Raw genomic sequence first — 21,150 nt, forward strand, 5'->3', positions numbered from 1 at the left:
AAGCTGTTTGCATTGCCTTCAGGTCTGTTGTATGTTAATGAATTTGACTTGCTGAGATTGTCAGTGGCTGTAAATTGGGATAAGCATGCAGTGAACGAACATTTTGATGGATACATTTTTTCCCAGCTCTTTTAAAATTGGGGGGAAGAGATACTCCAGCCTCCCAGATTTGGGTCATGAAGAGCTATTAGCTTTCCCCCAGGCTCAGATGTGACAAGTTCCATGTCAAATTTGCCTCTGCTCCACTACACCTTTCAGAGAAGTCATGTTCAATTAACCACCTTATTAAAAGCTTAGGCAAAGTAGCTTATTGGATGTATACCCACACTTCAATATTTGTCAGGATCAGGTCCTCAACAGGAACCAGTTCAGGAAAAAATCAAGAACACAATCCTATACATGCACTACTCTGGCTTAGCAGCCTTAGGGAGCGGCGTGAGTGCTGCTCTGCCAGCAGAATCACACTTATGCCAGCAGAAAATTCCACCAGCGAAGTTACACAAGCAGTGGTGTAGTGGAGCCTGGGCTCACAGGGATGCAACACTGGTACCTTTTGACTAACAGGGATGCTGACCTCATCTCCCCCCCCCCCCGGAATCCCCTGTTCCTTCCACTGACAATCTTCCCAGTAGCTTGGGGAAAATGTATTTTTTCACCGACAATATATTTTAATTATTATTACATTTATATCCCACCTTTTTTCCTCCAAGAAACATAAGGCAGCATACGTAATCCTTCTCCTCCCTATTTTATCTTCACAACAAGGCTGTGAGATAGGCTAGGCTGAGTGTCAGTGACTGGCCCAAAGTCACCCAGTGAGCTCCATGGCCAAGCGGGGACAAGAACCCAGATCTCCGAAGCCCCAGTCCAACACTCTATGCCACACAGGCTCTCTATCTTGTGCCCTGTTGTAATCCAAAGTATTTTGGGTGACTCGGTCTTGAATGGGCAATTAAGACCCATTTGCTTGAAGACCTGATTCTAGCAGATGAAAACTCCTAGAAACCGTTTGTTGATATGGATCAACACAGCTGTCTGCATTTTTGCTTCTCCTTGAGGGTGTGCTACGGGGGCTGTCAGGATGGGTGCCTGCATTTCAACATTTACCACTGTACAGAAGCAGAGCAGGCAAAAACAGGCCATGGATGTGGGTGTGTGGTGGTCATGGTAGAGTTGCACTTACACTACATCCTAAGTCCCTTCATTTCAACAGCAACGCGGTGGCACAACTTTACCCCATGTCAAGGGCTGGTGAAAGGATTTGGGAGACACTTTTGTTCTGTCAGTAATTGCAACATGGCAGGTTTGGAGGGGTGTTAATTTTTGGCAGGAGCACAGTGTGGGAGGGAATTGTTCAATCTCACATGACACTGCAGGCAATGCATTTAACATTATGTGTAGTTAGGCACTTAGTTTCACTTTTCTCACACAATGGCTTTCTTGCAATGCGTAAAACAGCCCTTCTGTAAGAGGAAAAACCCTTCCTTGAACAGGAGGCCCATTGCAGATCCAACCTATTGATTCTACGTACCATATCCCGTTTTATTTTATCACTGTCAATAGTACTGTTGATATATAACATTACTCCTTCTGCCTCACTGTTAACAGTACATTCCCTGTAGTGCAATATACTTATCAATCCATGTATTCCTCACATGTCTATTACTCTACAAGGTTACTGTTATCAAAAAAACCATCTACTTCTGTTTTTCACCTACTAAATGGACTGCTTACGTTTCACCTAACAATGGAGATAGATCTGGGTAACAGGCTAACAGCTGGATTTTATTTTTAAAAAACATTTGCTACCTCCTCCCACATTCCATTTTAAGACTGTGATGAAGCGTACTTCCAGACCAACCAAAAGACATTGTGCAGTTTTTCTGGCTTTTCCTCCTTAATGGGTTTTTTTGTGGAAAGAAAAAGGATGGAAGAAGCGGTGGGAAAACATGGGAGGGTTACAAGGGGAAAACAATGACATCTGGACCCCCTGTAAATTCCATGAACAAGGCATAATACGGTACAATTGCATAATAAAAGCCTGGTCTGGAAGCACCCAATGATTAAATGTAGACTCCATGGCTTCATAACAGCCAGCCTCCCCCCCGCCCCGCACTGTTTACTGTCTAGCCTGATGAAGAGTTCTGGAGGGCTTGAAAGCTTGCACATACTATCTCGTGAAATTTTGGTTGGCCTAATAAATGCATTGCCTTCATATAGAATGTTGATGGGGGTGGTGGGGGTGGTCTTAGAGCCAATATGGCTACCATTGTTTTTTGACTTCCTTCATTTTCTTATCCATAAAACCAGAGGTGGCTCTATATTTAGGGCAAATGGGGTGTGAACAGTTTGCTTCTTCCCCACCCACTTGTAGCAGAGAAATCCCACCACAACCAGGTACATTTGCTCCAATGCATGGCATGCAGCTGCTGATGGTCATGCATGATCCTCAAACAATCTCAGTAGAATATTGAGTATCTGTCCTGCCCTCTACCCCACCAGCCCCAATGGGTACCAGCCGCCACTGCATAAAACAAAGGGACTGGTTCTATAGATCAGAGAGAAGCTGGGTTTTTTTGGTGCTGGTGCTGGTGGTGATGCTATTTCAGGTTAATGTTGGCAATAGCCTCAGTGACAGCAAGCAATAAGAAGCTGTCTTCTCTAAGGTCAACGTATTTCTCCATCACACCCACTATTGTCAACTCTAGCTGGCAGTGGCTTCCATTGGGTTTTCTCAACTCCTGCTCCATGACATGCTTCTAACAGGAGACACCAGGGATTAGATCCAGATTTAAAATGGATTAACTGGATTGGTGGAAGCAGGCTTCCCTGTCCCTTCCTTCCCATGGCAGCCCCTCTAGCCCCCTGAAAATGCTACACAGAGAGTTAGGAGAACCTGCTGAATGGGGTGAGCTGGGTACAGGATGGGGCAGGGAATCCCCCCAAATCTGGCAGAAGGACCTTCCTCTTGAGGAAGGCAGATCCTGGTTCTAATCCTAGGGATTGAATTTGCTACCTTCTGCTTGTGAATTACATGCTCTACCACTGAGGTATGATTCTTCCTCAATGTGCTATGCATCTATAATAATAAAAGAGGATGTGTGTCTGCCCATCTGTCTTTCAGCACCGTAGCTCCAGCACCATAGCTCCAAGACACCAGAAACTTGGCATGCATACTGAGAGGACTGTAGGGGTGTGCACCTTGGGGATATTTTGTTTTTAAAACTCATTAGTTTTAATTAATTTAAATGTGTCCATGTGGTTGAAACCTGCAATAACGTTTTCAGTCACTAGAGGAAGACCTCCCTAACCAATGCATAGCTTTGCAGTCAATGCAGATTGAAGCCAGGGGAAATTAGTAGGCCAAGGGACAGCTGCACCCTTCCCTTCTGTTGGCCAGCCTCCCCTCAGGGGAATGGAGTGGATAGACCCTCCTGGGGACTACGGATGTGTGTGTGTGAACCATGGGAGGGGCAGTGCCTAGGGGTACCAGCAGGCGTGAATTCACTCAGATGGGGAAGGGCACAATGTGTCTGACTCTGACAGCTGTGTAAGTTTGGTTGAAGGCTTTGCTATTTCAACCCGTACAAAGCCAGGTCCTTCTTCTAGTTTTAAATAAACGGTTTATTTTATTTATTATTTATTTGAGAACGTTTATATGCTGCTTCCCATTTTGAAGCAGCATATAAATGTAAAGGGGCCTTGGTGGCTTAGTGGTTAAGACGCTGAACTGCAGACCGGAAGGTCGGCAGGACAGCAGTTCGAGACCCGAGTGCCACGTGACGGAGTGAGCTCCCGTCTTCAGTCCCAGCTCCTGCAAACCTAGCAGTTCGAAAGCAAGAAATTGCAAGTAGATAAATAGGTACTGCTTTGGCGGGAAAGGTAACAGCGTTCCGTGCACCTCGGTGTTCAGTCATGCCGGCCACATGACCACGGAAGTGTCTTTGGACAGCGCTGGCTCTTGGGCTTAGAAATGGAGATGAGCACCACACCCTAGATTCGGACACGACTGGTTGGGGACACCCTTACCTTCCCTCCCCCCATTTTGAAAATCCTAAAGTGGTTCATAACATATTACAAAACAATATATCATTAAAAGAATAACAGCATTTAGATAAGTTAATAGTTGGGAAAAGCTGGGGTAAACGATCTAGTTTTTAGTAATCGTCAGAAGCACATGATCAGTGGTGCTGGATCTATTGTAGAGGGGAGGTCATTCCAGGGGATGGGTGCCACCACAGAGAAGGCCTGTTGCCCTATTGCTGACAGATGGGACTCTAGGGTGTGGTACAGACAGCAAAGCCTCCCCTGAAGATCTAACAGGTCTATCTATATAGGGTTGTCAAAGGCCATAAAATTGGCATGCTATTTTGCAAGCTAAGAATGGCTTATGGATTGATCTAACCTTCTGTGAAACTACTTAAAAGGAAAAATTGTTATAGTCACAAATGGAGAGCTTCTTACTGACTAGGAAAGAGATAATTGGGAAGATTAATTTCCTGCATGAACATATGTAACAAAGACCTTGACTTTAACTAGTTTGAATGCTAAAATAAAAATAGACACAGTACATCTTGACACAATAGAAAGGGTTTTGATAGTACATTCTGGACAAGATGTTATGTTCTCATACAAATAGATGTTCACAAAACACAGATATATTCTTGTTCTTTGGAAACATGAGTTTGAAACCCCATAGGGGAGTGTTTGGGTTGTGTGTGTACATGATTCAGGGAAGAAGCATCTGGACAAAGGATTAAGCCCCTATGTTCTTCTCTGCTCTGCTTTGCTCATCCATTCCCAATGCCGTTTCTCTTTGAAAATAGCAGCATCAGGGCCTTGTTACCCACAGTTGCATGTAACATTTAGTTAGGGCCATAAAGATTTCCCCATCCCTCTGCTTTAGTTCTTCAAGTTGCAATTGCTTGAGGTTAGATGGATTTGATGGAGTTCATGTTTTCAAGATGCTTCCATGTAATGCTTTATGAGTTAGTAGCTTTATGGGATATCACTTGTGTCTTCTGGCTCAATATTAGACTTCACTAGAGACATACTGCCACAACACTGAGGCTGCCTTGTTATCAGTGACTACTTAGCATCCAGGCATCTGTGTGTCAAATGTCTAGCCTGTTCAACAGACCAGCTGGGCCTGAATGGAATGTGGTAGGGAAAGAACACTCAAGCTGCAAACCTATACCCACTTACTGGGAGTAAGCCCCATTGAACTCAGTGGGACTTATTTCTGAGTAGGCATGTATAGAATTGCAGTGTAAGGCTTCCAGATCTGGGCAATTGAAGTCCTGTTGTCCTAAGGTTCACAAAGGCCAACCTTCCTGGTCCAATGGTGTTGTTGGAATTGCGGATGGTGTAGTAGACACATCTGTGGCTGCTTCTGTTGGGACAGAATGTATTGCAAATAAATAAATACATCAAAATATCATTCATAATAAGACCATAGCACTGTTTTTAATATTCTGTTTTTGAAATAGCCTTGGCTAGCTGCTGCTTGTGTTTTGTAAGGTGTCTGAATAATGCTGTCTGCCCATTTATCTTGTTTTCATAGTTTACTGGTCAGGGGAAATGTCGAGTTATCAAACTATTCAATAAAGAGGGTTTGAGAGAGAATATTAAGGGTTTATTTCTCTAACTAGACTCTCTTCATTATTTTCCAGATCAGTTCCTAGGTGCAGAAGTCAGCTGAGGCCTTTTTTGATGAAATGCAGGTACAATATTTGTGCCACAGTTTCTGATGCCAAATGTCCCTTTAACAAGCAAACAGTCTGAGCATTATTCTAAAACATGATTGCAGAACACAAGGTGGGCACAATCCACCATGACATTCTGTTTAAGCCCCAGGAAACTGAGTGAAAGTTGCACTAGAGAAGGATAGTGCTCTTGCTCAGACCCCATTCATTTAAATGGATCATGGCCTTTGTGTCTTATTTTAGAACAAGCTTCCCAGCCTGGTGTCCTCCAGGTGTTTTGGACTTCACCTTCCATCAGCCCCATCAAGCACGGCCAATGGTCAGGAATGCTGGAGTAGAGGTCCAAAACATTTGGAGGGCACTGTCAAGGGCTCCTTGGAGGGCTCTCTCAGTCTAATCCAGTAGTCAAGTCCAGACACAGACAAAGGGATTCTTTTCAAAGCTTTATTCTTCTTTTACAACTTAATAACTCTACAGGTAGCAACTAGATCTGAGCAGCAGCATCCCTATGCCCTAAGTTGGAACAGTTGGTCCCCGTTTGAAAGGCAGTTACTGGCAGACCCCTGAATATAAGGACTAGGGAGAATCCCTCCCCTTTTCCCTTGGATCCTCTGGGCGCAACCGTTCTTTGAGCGCAAACCATTTGGCGCCGCTCTCTGCATCTGCGCCGCGCATCCCTCCCAGTCTGCTATCTGTGCTGAGTCACTCCCTGGACTGCTTTCTAAACTAGGAATGTGGGTGGGAGGAATCTCCGTCAGCTGTTGGTCCTGGGAAAAAAGGAGCGCGCTCCTCTCCCGAAGGAGCGACTGCTCTTCCTCAGCATCAGAACTACTCTGGGATTCTATGGGCTCAGTGTCCACCCTGACAGGCACCAGGTTGGGGAAGGCTGTTTTAGAACATGCAGCTTCAGAAAACTCCATCAAAGAGATAGGATAACTTGAGTGATGCCGTGTTTCTGAATTCTGGATACTGCAGTCCTCCTGAAGTTATCACTATTGTATGGAGCTTCTGAGCTATATATTCATATTGAGCTATGGGCATGTATGCAACTATCCAACTTTAGCAAAATGTGAACATTGTTTGTATGCCTCTAGAATCAGCCAAATGCTCAGAAATGCCCCTGACAATAGGTTTGCAGTAGGTTCCCTTTCTGCATAATACAATATGGTACAATATGGCTGATGCCCAGTTGTTGTTGTTCAGTTGTTCAGTCATGTCTGACTCTTTGTGACCCCATAGCATGCCAGGCCTTCCTGTCCTGCGCTCCCTCCTGGAGCATGCTCAAGTTCATATTCATTGCATCAGTGATGCTGTCTAGCCATCTCATCCTCTGTTGTCCCCTTCTCCTTTTGCCTTCAGTCTTTTCCAGCATCAGGGTCTTTTCCAGAGAGTTTTCTCTTCGCATTGGCCAAAATATTTGAGCTTCAGCTTCAATATCTGTCCTTCCAAGGTTGATTTCCTTTAGGATTGACTGATTTGACCTTGCAGTCCAGGGGACGCGTAAGAGTCTTCTCCAGCACCACAGTTCGAAAGCATCAATTCTTTGGTGCTCAGCCTTCCTCATAGTCCAGCTCTCACAGCCATACGTTACTACTGGGAAAACCATAGCTTTGATTAGACAGACCTTTGTCGGCAAGGTGATGTCTCTGCTTCTTACTATGCTGTCTAGGTTTGCCATAGCTTTCCTCCCAAGGAGCAAGCCTCTTTTAATTTCATGGCTACAGTCACCATCTGCGGTGATATTGGAGCCCAAGAAAATAAAATCTGTCACTGCTTCCATTTCTTCCCCTTCCATATGCCAGGAAGTGATGGGGCCAGATGCCATAATCTTCATTTTTTTAATGTTGCGTTTCAAACCAGCTTTTGCACTCTCCTCTTTCACCCTCAACAAGAGGCTCTTTAGATCCTCTTCGCTTTCTGCCATTAGGGTGGTATCATCTGCGTATCTGAGGTTGTTGATAATTCTCCCGGCAATCTTAATTCCGACCTGTGATTCATCCAACCCGGCGTTCCTCATGATGTACTCTGCATATAAGTTAAATAAGCAGGGCGACAATATGCAGCCTTGTCATACTCCTTTCCCAATTTTGAACCAATCCGTTGTTCCATGTCTGGTTCTTACTGTTGCTTCTTGACCCTCGTACAGGTTTCTCAGGAGACAGGTAAGGTGGTCTGGTACCCCCATCTCTTTCAGAATTTGCCACAGTTTGTTGTGATCTACACAATCAAAGGCTTTAGTGTAGTCAATGAAGCAGAAATAGATGTTTTTCTGGAATTCTCTTGCTTTCTCCATGATCCAGCGAAAGTTGGCGATTTGATCTCTAGTTCCTCTGCCTCTTCGAAACCCAGCTTGTACTTCTGGTCGTTCTCGGTTCGCATACTGCTGAAGCCTAGCTTGTAGGACTTTGAGCATAACCTTGCTGGCATGTGAAATGAGCACAATTGTACGGTAGTTTGAACACTTGTTGGCGTTGCCCTTCTTTGGAATTGGAATGTAAACTGACCTTTTCCAGTCTTGTGGCCACTGTTGAGTGTTCCAAATTTGTTGGCATATTGAGTGCAGCACTTTAACAGCATCATCTTTTAGGATTTTAAATAGCTCAGCTGGAAGACTGTCACCTCTGCTAGCTTTGTTGTTAGTAATGCTTCCTAAGGCCCACTTGACTTCACTCTCTAGGATGTCCGGCTCAAGTTCAGTGACCGCACTATCATGGTTATCAGGTACATTCAGATCTTTCCTGTATAGTTCTTCTGTGTATTCTTTCCACCTCTTCTTAATCTCATCTGCTTCTGTGAGGTCCCTGCCTTCTTTGTCCTTTATCATGCCCGTCTTTGCACAAAATGTTCCCTTGAGATCTCCAATTTTCTTGAAGAGATCTCTAGTCTTTCCCATTCTGTTGTTTCCCTCAATTTCTTTGCATTGTTCATTTAAGAAGGCCTTCTTGTCTCTCCTTGCTATCCTCTGGAACTCTGTATTCAGTTGGATATATCTTCCCCTTTCTCCTTTGCTTTTTGCTTCCCTTCTTTCCTCAGCTACTAGTAAAGCCTCATCAGACAGCCACTTGGCTTTCTTGCATTTCTTTTTCTTTGGGATGGATTTCGTTGCTGCCTCCTGAACAATGTTACGGACCTCCATCCATAGTTCCTCAGGCACTCTGTCTATCAGGTTTAATCCCTTAAATCTATTCCTCACCTCCACTGTATATTCATAAGGGATATGATTTAGGTCATACCTGAATGGTTTAGTGGTTTTCCCTACGTTCTTCAATTTAAGCCGGAATCTTGCAAGAATCAGCTCATGATCTGAGCCACAGTCAGCTCCAGGTCTTGTTTTTTCTGACTGTATAGAGCTTCTCCATCTTTGACTGCAAAGGACATAATCCATCTGATTTCGATATTGACCATCTGGTGATGTCCATGTGTAGAGTCGCCTCTTGTGCTGTTGGAAAAGAGTGTTTGCTATGATCAGCGTGTTCTCTTGGCAGCACTCTATTAGCCTTTGTCCTGCTTCATTTTGTACACCAAGGCCATGCTTGCCTGTTATCCCTGTGATTTCTTGACTTCCTACTTTAGCATTCCAATCCCCTATGAGGAAGAGGACATCTTTTTTTTTGGTGTTAGTTCTAGAAGGTGTTGTAGGTCTTCATAGAATCGATCAACCTCAGCTTCTTCGGCATCAGTGGTTGGGGCATAGACTTGAATTACTGTGATATTGAATGGTTTGCCTTGGATTCATACTGAGAGTATTCTATCGTTTTTAAGATTATACCCCAGTACTGCTTTTCCCACCCCTTTGTTGACTATGAGTGCTACTCCATTTCTTCTAAGGGATTCTTGCCCACAGTAGTAGATATGATAGTCACCTGAATTAAATTCATTCATGCTTGTCCATTTTAGTTCGCTGATTCCCAAGATGTCGATGTTCAATCTTGCCATCTCATGTTTGACCACCTCCAACTTACCTTGATTCATTGATCTTACATTCCAGGTTCCTAAACGATATTGTTTTTTACAGCATCAGATTTTCTTTTCACCACCAGACACATCCACAGCTGAATGTCCTTTCGCTTTGGTCCAGCCACTTCACTCTTTCTGGCGCTACTTGGAAATACCTTCTGCTCTTCCCCAGTAGTATATTGGACACCTTCTGACCTGAGGGGCTCATCTTCCGGTGTCATATCTTTTAGCCTTGTGATACGTTCCATGGGGTTTTCTTGGCAAGAAAACTGGAGTGGGTTGCCATTTCCTTCTCCAGAGGACCACATTTTGTCAGAACTCTCTGCCATGACCTGTCCATCTTGGGTGGCCCTGCACAGCATAGCTTATGGCTTCACTGAGTTATGCAAGCCCCTTTGCCACAACAAGGCAGTGATCCATGAAGGGGGATGCCCAGTTAAACAAATGTAATTTGTGAAAACACAGCGGGGCTAGGCTGCTTACTGGGACTGGCTACAGAGAACACATCTGGCCAGTACATAAACAGCTACAGTTAGTAGGGCACTTAGGCAATATTCGACTCTGGACTTAACGGTCTTAAGGAAGAGTTTCTCTCATAATGCTAGAACCTGGGGTCATCCCATGAAGCTGATTGGTGAGTGGGAGATTCAGGACAGATAAAAGGAAGTACTTCTTCACACAGTGCAAAGTTAAACTATGGAATTCACTACCACAAGACATAGTCATGGCCTCCAATTTGGATGGCTTGAAAAGGGGTTTAGACAAATTCCTGGAGGAGAAAGCTATCAATGGCCACTAGTCCTGGTGGCTCTATGCTACCTCCAGTATCAGAGGCAATATGCCTATGTACACCAGTTGCTGCAGAACCTGGGTGGGAGAGTGCTGTTGCAATTGTGTCCCGCTTGTGGGTTTCCCGTGGGCAGCTGGTTGGCCACTGTGAGGACTAGATGGAATGCTGGACCCTTGGTCTGATCCAGCATGGCTCTTCTTACATTCTTAAGACCTTTGTCTGGGCTTAATAGTCTTATAGCTGTCCCCCTCTTTGGATGGTAATGTGTATTAATGTGGTAAGCCAGTCCTGCTGTTCCTTGGAGGCCCTCCTGGCCATTCTGCTAAGTAGGGCCCTAGTATTCTGCCCCAATGTCCTGTCCTGATGGCACTGCTGGCTACACTGGCTGCTTGTCTGCTCAATTCAACATGCTGGCTGCTACTTATAAAGCCCTAAACAGCTTGGGCCTTGGACACTTGAAGGATCTCGGTCTTCTACATGAGCCTGTCCGACTCTTCCATTCATCATCAGATGCCTTCCTCTGCACTTAACCACCATCTGGGGTAAGGTCCTGTCCATGGAATGCTTTTCCCAGGGAAGCTCATCTGACACAAACCCTTTTGTCACTCCTTTTGCCTCTAGTTAATGACTTCAAAAAAAAAAAAAATGCCCAAGACTTCCGCATGTTTTATAATTGATTTTAGTTTTATGGTCTAGCTTTTATGGCAGCCTTCCCCAATCTGCGATTCCTCCAGATGTATTGGCCTGCAACTCTCATAGTATGTATGTATGTATGTATGTATGTATGACATTCCTATACCACCCAATAGCCAAAGCTCTCTAATTCCCAGCTAGCATGGTCATCTGGAGGGCATCACTGGAAAAGGTTCAGAGGAGGGCAACGAAGATGATCAGGGGACTGGTAACAAAGCCCTATGAGGAGAGAATGAAAGAACTGGGCGTGCTTAGCCTTGAGAAGAGAATACTGAGGGGAGATATGATAGTGCTGTTCAAGTACTTGAAAGGTTGTACTTGAACAACCTTCCAAAGAGGAAGGCCAGCATCTCTTCTCAATCATCCCAGAGTGCAGGACACGGAATAATGGGCTCAAGTTACAGGAAGCCAGATTCCGGCTGAACATCAGGAAAAACTTCCTGACTGTTGGAGCAATATGACAATGGAACCAGTTACCTAGGGAGGTAGTGTCTGATAGAATCTGGTAGAATGCCACACTGGAGGCATTCAAGATGAAGCTGGACAACCATGTCGGGATGCTTTGACTGGGATTCCTGCATTGAGCAGGGGGTTGGACTCAATGGCCTTATAGGCACCTTCCAATCCTACTATTCTATAATTCTATGATTCTATGCTGGGGAAGGCTGTTTTATGGCATCAGGAGAAGAAGATGCATGATCTTAGTGCATGGGAAGGGGTGGTTTAAACCTCCCCATTCCTGTGTGCAGAGATGGTGGGGAAGAGAGCGAGAGATAAAGAATGTGCATGTGGTGTGTGTGCATGCATGCATGCACACAGGGGAGACACCTGTCATAGAAATAACCACCATTCTGTTTTGGAGCACAATATCTTCAGATACTTTATTTTGGCCAAAATCAAACAAACTCAACAGCTGTTGAGGAGGAAACTAACACAACACCGAAGGTCCGGGTTGCAGTACAAGACTCCTCCCACACAAGTCACAAACAGCACATTATATAGTCTTTCAAACTAACATATGAAGTAACTGAATAATTAGGAAAAATAAGGAGGGGCCGGCAAGTTATAGGATGGATTGAAGAAACAGTCATGGAAGAAAATGTTTATCAGTCCCAGACAGCTTTTTCCCAACTGGTCTGTCTCCCGACTACTAAAAACCACAATTTCTACTTCCTTCTTTCTAAAAATATATTTAACATACAGCATATTTCTTCCACCCTGGCCCCTTTTATTGCAAACTGCTTTTCCAGAAACAAGGTCTAGCAGCCCTTAAAGCCTGAACTAAAGCCCTGAAGCTTGAACCACTATCGCTTTATCTCTTGCCTTTTATTTTTTCTTCTACACCTCCCCACCACCCATCACCCCATGTGACCCTTGGGGTCTGATCTAAAGAGATAAATGATTTTGAGATATACGCATTTCTCAAGGCCTTTTGGACATTATGCATAATGCCCAGAGAATGTACAAAATCCTGTTGAAATATGCATATTCCCCAAGGCCTGTTGGGGATTATGCATAATGGCTGGAGAATGCACACAATTCCCTGTTAGTGAACAGATTATATGCACATTCTCCATGAGGTGTGGTGAGTATGTACAGTGGCCAGTTGTTATGCACATTAGCTGTTCAACTCACATTAACCCTAACAAATACATGCTTCATCTAGAGAAAGGATTTCTATGACGATCTGATGTAATAACCTCCAAACACAATATGTTATTCAACAACAACACCCCAATCTGTTTTGTTGAATGCATTCTTCACATTCACAGTGTTAGGATTAGTTGTATGGTTAGTAGAACCTGTAAACAATTCAGTGAACCGTTAGTGTGAAACTGATAAATGCCACTGCCTGAACAACAGTGTGAAAGAAACAGAAAGAGGATTACATTTGCACTCGAGTCACATCGGAAATGTGCATACTTTCCTTTTGCATGGTAACATTTGAAAATTTAGGAAACACAATCTTGTCATAGAACACAATTAAGGATAAAATGGAGGACATTTCAAAGCAAAGCAGCTCTTGTAGATCTGATCAGTCTCAAAAACTTGCAAAGAGAAAAGCTCTGCATTTCTGAGGAAAACTGCAGGATTTTTCTTGTTGGTGAATGTCACCATTTTAGTTATACATGGAACAACTTAGCAAGTGTCATTTTGGACTGAATGACAATATTAAGCCATTTATATAACCCAGGTTTTCTTGAGCCTCTCATTCTTCTAACCTTGGGGTGGATAATAAATGAAATGTTTTTGTTTCCTTTACAGAAGAGCAGCAGCACTTATGGATGGACAAATCTATCAGTTTGACTTTCTCCTACATTTGAATTTTTTAAATTTCAAGTTCTTTTTCTTCCCTTCATGAAGAAATTTGCAAATTTTGGTAGGTACTTATAAAAAATGAACCATAGAATCATAGAATAGTAGGGTTGGAAGGGGCCTACAAGGCCATCGAGTCCAACCCCCTGCTCAGTGCAGGAATCCAAATGACATTCTCACCCATCTGCACCGGCTGTTGCTCCATTGAACTCAGTAGGACTTACTTTTGAGTAAACGTTCATCAGATTGGGCTGCATGTCCCCCAAATTGCGATTATATTGATCTGGAGTGCGATCCATTCCGGAAGACGATTGTGATCCCAAGGAGGTCGCAGTGGTGTATGACAATAGTTCCCCCATGTTTGAATCTTCATGCCTGAATCTCCCCTCTGTGAGGCCTCTGGGCCTGAACATCTCTCATAAGATAATTTAGGGAGGATGTTCTAGGCAGGGTAGACAGGTGGACAAATAAATTAATCAGAGATACCAGTTGTACGATGTGGTAGCAAATCATTCATGAATAATGCATGTAATTTTGAAAATATGTATTTGCTAGACAGGTTGCCAATTCACAGGTGTAGATGATGATTGGTTAGTCATGTAGGCATGAGACAGACAGTATAAAAAGCTCCAAAGAGCTCATAACGATGGACCTCTCCATGGGTAAGGATCATGCCATGTGCCACAACTAACCAGCTCTGGAGCACACCTTTTACTGTAGTGGTGTCCCTAGTAACTGAAGGGATGTAAGTACTCTGTATTTGCCTATTCCTTTCCATGTTCTAATATCTTACTTCTCCCTCTCAATAAAATCTGGGAAAGGAACCAAGCTGGTATGTTTATTGCCTTGTTCAAATCCTAAAGAACCTCTGCCCCTGGCAGAACAGGATCTCACACCATCACTAGCGTAAGTCAGTTTGAAAACGTCAGTGAAATTACCCTGAAAAGTAAGTGCAAACAAATCCAGTTCCCCAAGGAAAAAATGTGCAGAACTAAGTAATTCATGATTTTGTGTTCAAGGCTGGGTGGGTGAGAGTTCTGTTCAGTTTGGTTTTGGATAAGGACCTACAAAAATTTGGAAATTCATAAATGGGATGGAAATAATTTGAGATTTCTTTAAAAAATCAAATGTAGGAGAAAGCAAAAGTGACAGATTTGTCCATCCAGGCAGAGCGCTTTGAGCACTTAGCTCTTAAAAGTCTGGTTTGCATCCTGTGTGTTCAGCCATGTTTGTGGTGCTGAATTATTATTGCCATTGCCACCTCTTTATTCTGACAGGCTCCTCCTGGCCCTCTTCATGGTGGTGGACCTTTACCCAGTGGAGGCTGGTGGCTCCGATATCAGTGGGGCAGATTCACCAGGCTCCACTGGCTGTAACTATTGAATATGGCCAGTGCAGATTGGTGAGAATTTAGTTTGGTTCTCTTTTGGATCAGAACTTATCAAAATCCCCCCCCATAAATGGGTCTGAAAGAATTTGAGGTTTTAAAAGCTTGAATTTAAGAAAAAGCAAAACTGATAGATTTTTCCATCTCTAGCAAGGACAGTCTGAAATGGGGTGTGTTTCGAATTATGGATGATGGAGAAATTTGCAACAGATTCAAAAGCAATCAGATTTCTGTGGCTTTGACCTGCAGAGGACTGGCTTTGTTTGAGTTGCTTGGATTCTGCATACTTGTGGATTTGGGGGGGGCAGGGGTTTTGCACAAATGATCAATTGTGCTAACGCTAGTTTTCAAACGAATGAAATTCTCCTACAAAAAATCCAATTCTGTCAATGAGCAGACAATGGTACAAAAGACATTCCACAAAAACACAGATGGAATGGATTTAACGCAATCCATACATCCCTGGTTTCAATAGGTGAGCAGTTGCTACGGCAAAAGCCAGTCATTTCCTTCATATACTCTTCAGATTTACAAGGCTCTGGGTGTCTTTGCCAAGACACTTTTCACAAAATCCTGTTTGTCCACTGATGTAGCTCATTGGACATTCTCTGAAGAGATTAGCTGCTCCACCTAGTACACCTGAGACCCTTCTTAGGGCCTAAGAAGTTATATTTGGAAGGGCTTAACTTTCAAGCCAGCGTGACTGCAGCCAGCCAGCTGAGCACAGTCTTCAGGCAATTTCAACATCTTTAGTCTCTTTTTCCTGTGAAAAAATAACACCATCCAGATATATTAGACACGAGGACTGCTGTGTCCTTATGTTGTGAAAGGTGCCAAAGGGTACTATATTGAGTTCATACGGGAAGTCTAGAAAGTGACAAATCTTGCCAAGGAAACAAATGTTATCTGCCAAGGGAAAACACAAATAATCAAGATGAAGCTTAAGTTTACAATACAAGTGCAGAAAGTAGATGGTTCTGCGACAAAATTTACCACGAGTCTTGTTTCTTCACTGAAAACACTATTCAGACATGTGTTACATTATCCCAGGGACAGGCAAAGAGGTGCCTACAGGCACCGATGTGCACCCAGACCCCTTTCTTGGTGTCCCCCAAGGTGCCCTATCCCTCTCACTTAAAAAAATAACAACACATCTTCTTACTGGCAGCTGGGATCACATCTAAGCAAGGTGAGGGCCTCCACCTGCTGCCATCTTCATTTCCCAGGAATGTCTCTGGGCTACATGATGGGTTCAGAGGCATTCTTAAGAAATGAAGATGGTGGGTGGCTGCAGACCAGTGGTTTCCTCCGCAGCACACCCAGCCACCAAGAAAAAGAAGGGAAAAAGAAGAGAAAAAGGTGCTGAAAATGGTGGGTTCAAAGGACTTGTTTAGTGATTTGTGGCTCAGATACCACCTCTGCCTTGTACACCATTGTTTGGGCAGTTCACATATTCTTTGTGACTTGCTATGCCTCCCATGGCAGCCATTTTGTGGTGGTTTTTCAAATTGCCAGATGTGTCCATGGGCCCCAAAAGTTTGCCTAACCCTGCCTTATCCAGACTGAATGCTCAGATAATGTGATCTTCTTACCAAGGAATAAGTGGCTAGTGTGCAAAATACTGGTCCTCTGGAATGGTCCTTATTTTCCTTCATGGGCTATTTTAGCTATACTATGCACCATGGCTCTCTTTGAAATAGGCAATAACAGTTGCCAAGAATCAGAGGGGAGAAGAAAGAAAGGGAGATGTCTGTTGCCTACAGTTGCCCTCAGACTGGAGAGCAGAAGGGAAACACACACCAGCTTTTGCCACCAGGAAGGCCTGGCGTGCTATGGTCCATGGGGTCACGAAGAGTCGGACACGACTGAACGACTGAACAACAACAAGAGGGCTAGGGCCACTGGGAGGGTACACTCCTTGCTTCCCATGGATAACATCAAAACAAGGGGAGACCTGGCTGTTTTTGCATCATGTTCTGGCTTAATTTTTTTGCACTCAAGTATACCTTAGATACACTTCTCCATGGGATGCTGAACCCCCCTTTTGTCCATAGGTGGCCCAAATTTGTTTACAAAATGATTGGCACGGGGCTACCAAGTTCAGCATTAGAAGGAATTATATAGGTCATACAGAAGTGATAGTGACTGGGAATCCCCACAGCCTGAAGAAGGCCAGATTGCCCAGGATCCACAGTGTCTCTCTGTCCCTTGTAAATAAGGTTCACAGTTTGAGAGATTTTGTAGACCTTCTTCTGCAGTTAGAGGAGTAACCAAAAAGTTTCATTTTAATCTGTTTTATTGTTAGTTGCCCTGAGCACCATTTTTTTTTTGGTGGAATACCAGGTAATCAATCAATCAATCAATCAAAGATCAGACATGCTTTCTATCAGTTCCATCTTCTTCGTAAACTGCACACCGTTCTGTAAAGTGAGGATTTCACAACTGCTGTAGCAGTTCTTATAACCTCAAAGATAGACTACTGCAACTCACTGTATGTGGGGCTGCTTTTGAAAATGCTTCAGAAACTTCAGGTGCTGCAGAATATGGTAGTCCCAACTCCTGAGCACATATAAGCAAAGCTCCTCACACCCTGCCAGTTGGTTTCTGCGCCCATTTCAGGGTGCTGATTCTTACCTACATGTCCTTATGTGGCCACCAGCAAACAGCGTAGAAAGCATCTTTCCCGTATCACCCCTCCTGCTCTTTAATGTCATCAATTCCATCTGCTAGATCATCAGTGGGCAGAACATAGACTGAGATCTGCTAGTAGATCAGAGTTTTCTGCTAGTAGTCAGAGTTTTGTGACTCACAGTCAATAACGATAACAATTAACAATAGCAACAAAAAAAGCTTTTTTGGGGGTGGGGTGTGTGTCCTAAATTAGGCTGCTGAAACTAGGGAAGCTAGGAGGAGCTAGGAATGGATTTTTGGGTGAATGGACTGTGAGATCAGTTCTGGTACAGAAAACCAATTCCTTGGCTGAGCATGGACTCAAAGGCACCCTGTTCCTTAATTCTAAACGTATGTCTTTTCCCACCACCCGCACCAGTATTTTGCACCCAGCTTTGGTTGGATTTGGGGGTTCTAGTAAAAAAACAGCAAAAAACAAAAGCAAAGTAGATCTCAGAAGTATAAACTCTGCCTACCTCTGTGGTAGAAAGGTGACATCAGTGGCAGAATGAACAGCAAACAACGTCACGGTATTGGCCCCTATTTTGTGGAATGTACTTCCTAAAGCAGTCCATCACAGCCAGGGCTTCTATTCCTTTAGAAAAAGGGTGCTGAATCTCTTTCAGGCCAAGCACTAAATTCCACCTTGGAGAAGCACTTGAGAGCCACATTCCAGATGTGGGCGGGCCTGGTCAAAAAGGGCGGAGCCCCAAATCCCCAACATATTTGATCCTAAAGCTCTTACTCCCAGCAACTAAGCCTTAAGAGTGACATTTCAACCTTTTATAATGGGGGAGGGGGAAACTGCACAGAGGAGAGGGGAACCACCAAATGATTGGTGGTTGGGGTATGGGGATGGGGACAGGAGAAAGGGGTGAGGCCATCGGGGGAATCCCAAAAGGTCAGATTGGCCCTCTGCCCCAGATATACACCTTGTGTCATATCGATACCATCCCATCGTGGTGACTCTATATCCCTCTTGCACATTTATGCCTCGTAGCGCACACACCGACATCTGATGGAGTATTTTGGATAATACGGAATAAAAAAATGGGAAATAACTGTAGAAAAGGAGTATATGGAATGTGTAATGTGCCCCAACAGTTATCAGTGTACTTCAATACTGATAAAAAGCCCTAGTGTATGACTAACCCTGGTCTGTGCTTCTGTATCCCTGCTTGAGAACACAGCGTGTCACTTTCCTGTTTAGAAAGGGGTTTGAAGGACCTTGGATGAAGCTGCAGTTTGCTTTGAGTTTGCACAGCATTGACTGTTCTTGGGCTTTAATGTCCTAACATATCGCAGAGCTTATTTCAACTGCTTTGTCATTTTAAATGGTTTCCCTATTGCTGTATCTGAAAGTTGCATGTGCTGCTTTGAGCCATTAAGGAAAGCAGGGAGATCAAATTAATATGAATGCTAATAACAGCTTCCTGTGAGTCTAGCTCTGCCTTTCCTGTGGACTTTCCTGCAGTGGCCACGTCATCAGAGGCATCAATCCTGCCTGCAGATGCGCCAAATGTAATTCCTGCTCAGTGTTGTATTCTCAGTGGAGCATTCAGCCCAAGACCTTTTGCTGCCTAATGTGAGAAACAACATGGCACCCACCCATTCCACGCACAGAGGCTGACCAGACTGGTAGCTGAATCTTACTTCAACACTGGTGATGGGACATCCTCTGCTGAACTTGAGGGCAGCAGGCTAGCTTAGTGGGAGCTGGACAGGGCGTGTGACACACCTCACCACCCCTGCGCATCTGCTGACTACGGCAGCCACCTCATTCTGCCTCATGGTAGGGCTGGCCCCACTGTGGATCAACTCCTGTCCTGTCTGACTAGCTTTTGCTGCATGAACTCATATATGGCTCACTGGAGATGTTGTTTCATTGTTATTGGGGAATACTTTCCAGAAAGCTCCGAGTCGAAGTTTGTGTCTCCCTTTTGTTGTGCTGCAAACCTGACTTTTTAATCAAGCCCTCCCTGATGTGGTTTGACAGTAGCAAGGGACCTCACTTCCAAGCGTCCAGCATGATGATTTTATTGTGACATCTTATCTAGCCGGTGATTACAGAAATTGCTCCTAATGAGTGCATGTATGTTCTGACAATTGTCAGCGGGGTGAGGGCAAATAACCTTCACATTCCATCTTTGATATGTTGGACAAAACAATAAAGAGTAATCTCTGAAGGAAGACAGAGGACTGATTCTGGTTTCCCATGTATCTTTTCCAACCCTTTTATAAATAGATTAATTAACCTTGTCCCTCAGGCACATTGTATTCAAACTGCTTTACTGTGTATGTTTTTCAGCTCTAAAAGAGTGGGGGGGGATACCATTTTTCAGGGGAACAAAAGGGTGTGAGCTTTAGTTGCATAATACCTTAGTGCTGGCTTATGACATTTACATGCTCCCCCTGCTGTAAAATAAATGCATGAATTCAAAATCCAAATAATCAGTCTTTCTCTATTTCAACGATTCCCAGAATGTGCTGCCTTAAGGAGTAGTTGGCTCTCTCCACCCAACCCTAGCAGTATCCCCTTGGAGCCTGATACAGTCTCCTGGGACACAGTTGTGCACTACATGGCAGTGGAAGCTGGTGATGTTTTCAATGCCTTGTGATGATCACCTTCCATTTTAAAAGAAAGAGAGCAGATTTCTAGTCCTTAAATTTACATTTTTAAAAGAAGTCCATTTGTTTCTTTTACAAAACAGAGGGTGGCTCAGTGATGGTTATGATGATCTGGATATGCAATTTTTCATAGCACATACCTGTTCCCCCATATCTTGTCTCCTACTCCATATATCCACAGGCTCTCAAAATTCCATGATTCCATCTCTCATTCGCCTTCTTTGCCCTAGTGCTAGACCATAATGTTTAAATACTGCAACCCCCTCATTAAAAAGTGTCTGATAGTAAAATATACACACGTTTTAATAAAATTCGCGCTATTTTAGTGCAGAATTTTAAACCCAACAATATAATCTGTGATTGTTCCAAGTAGATGAAACAAACACAAAAGTAGCAAGACAATAAAAGACAAAATCGAGAGGGGAACATAGAGACAGTCCCTCTACCAAGGTCTTAACCAAACATGTTCCTCTAGGATGGAGCATGATTTTTTTTTAAAATTAAAAAGTTTTTTAACTGGCATGCTGCCAGCTGAAGTCCTGCCCTCTAGCACCATCTTTCTGGGAGTTCAAAAGAGAGGTTTTGTGTTTTGGAGTTCAGACCCAACTTAGTACTTGTACTTAGTAGCCTTGTACTTAGTAAGGCCTGGTACTTAGTAGCTCGGGCAAATTACTTTTCTTTTCATCTCGCCAGTTTGCCTTCTGGAAAATTAGTGTTTTGTGACTGGCCATGCCCACCATGGCAGCCATTTTATGAATGGGCAAGCTCCCCCCATGGCAGCCATTTTGTGAGAGCACCCATGACACTGTATCAACATTCCAAATGTGTCACCGACCCAAAAGGATTAGGGCCACTGTCCTATGTGGATAAGGATGAAGATGAATCCAGACAAAGTTAGGATGCAATCCTATGCATGTTTTCTGTTTAAACATACATAGGATTGCGCCTTTAAGAATCTTGAAGACCCACTGATTTCAGTGGGAGTTAAACATGCCAAAGGGACT

The sequence above is a fragment of the Heloderma suspectum genome, chromosome 5 (assembly GCF_057233095.1).
Source record: "Heloderma suspectum isolate Gila_16-S chromosome 5, 16-S_ref, whole genome shotgun sequence".
In the NCBI taxonomy this organism is placed as follows: domain Eukaryota; kingdom Metazoa; phylum Chordata; class Lepidosauria; order Squamata; family Helodermatidae; genus Heloderma; species Heloderma suspectum.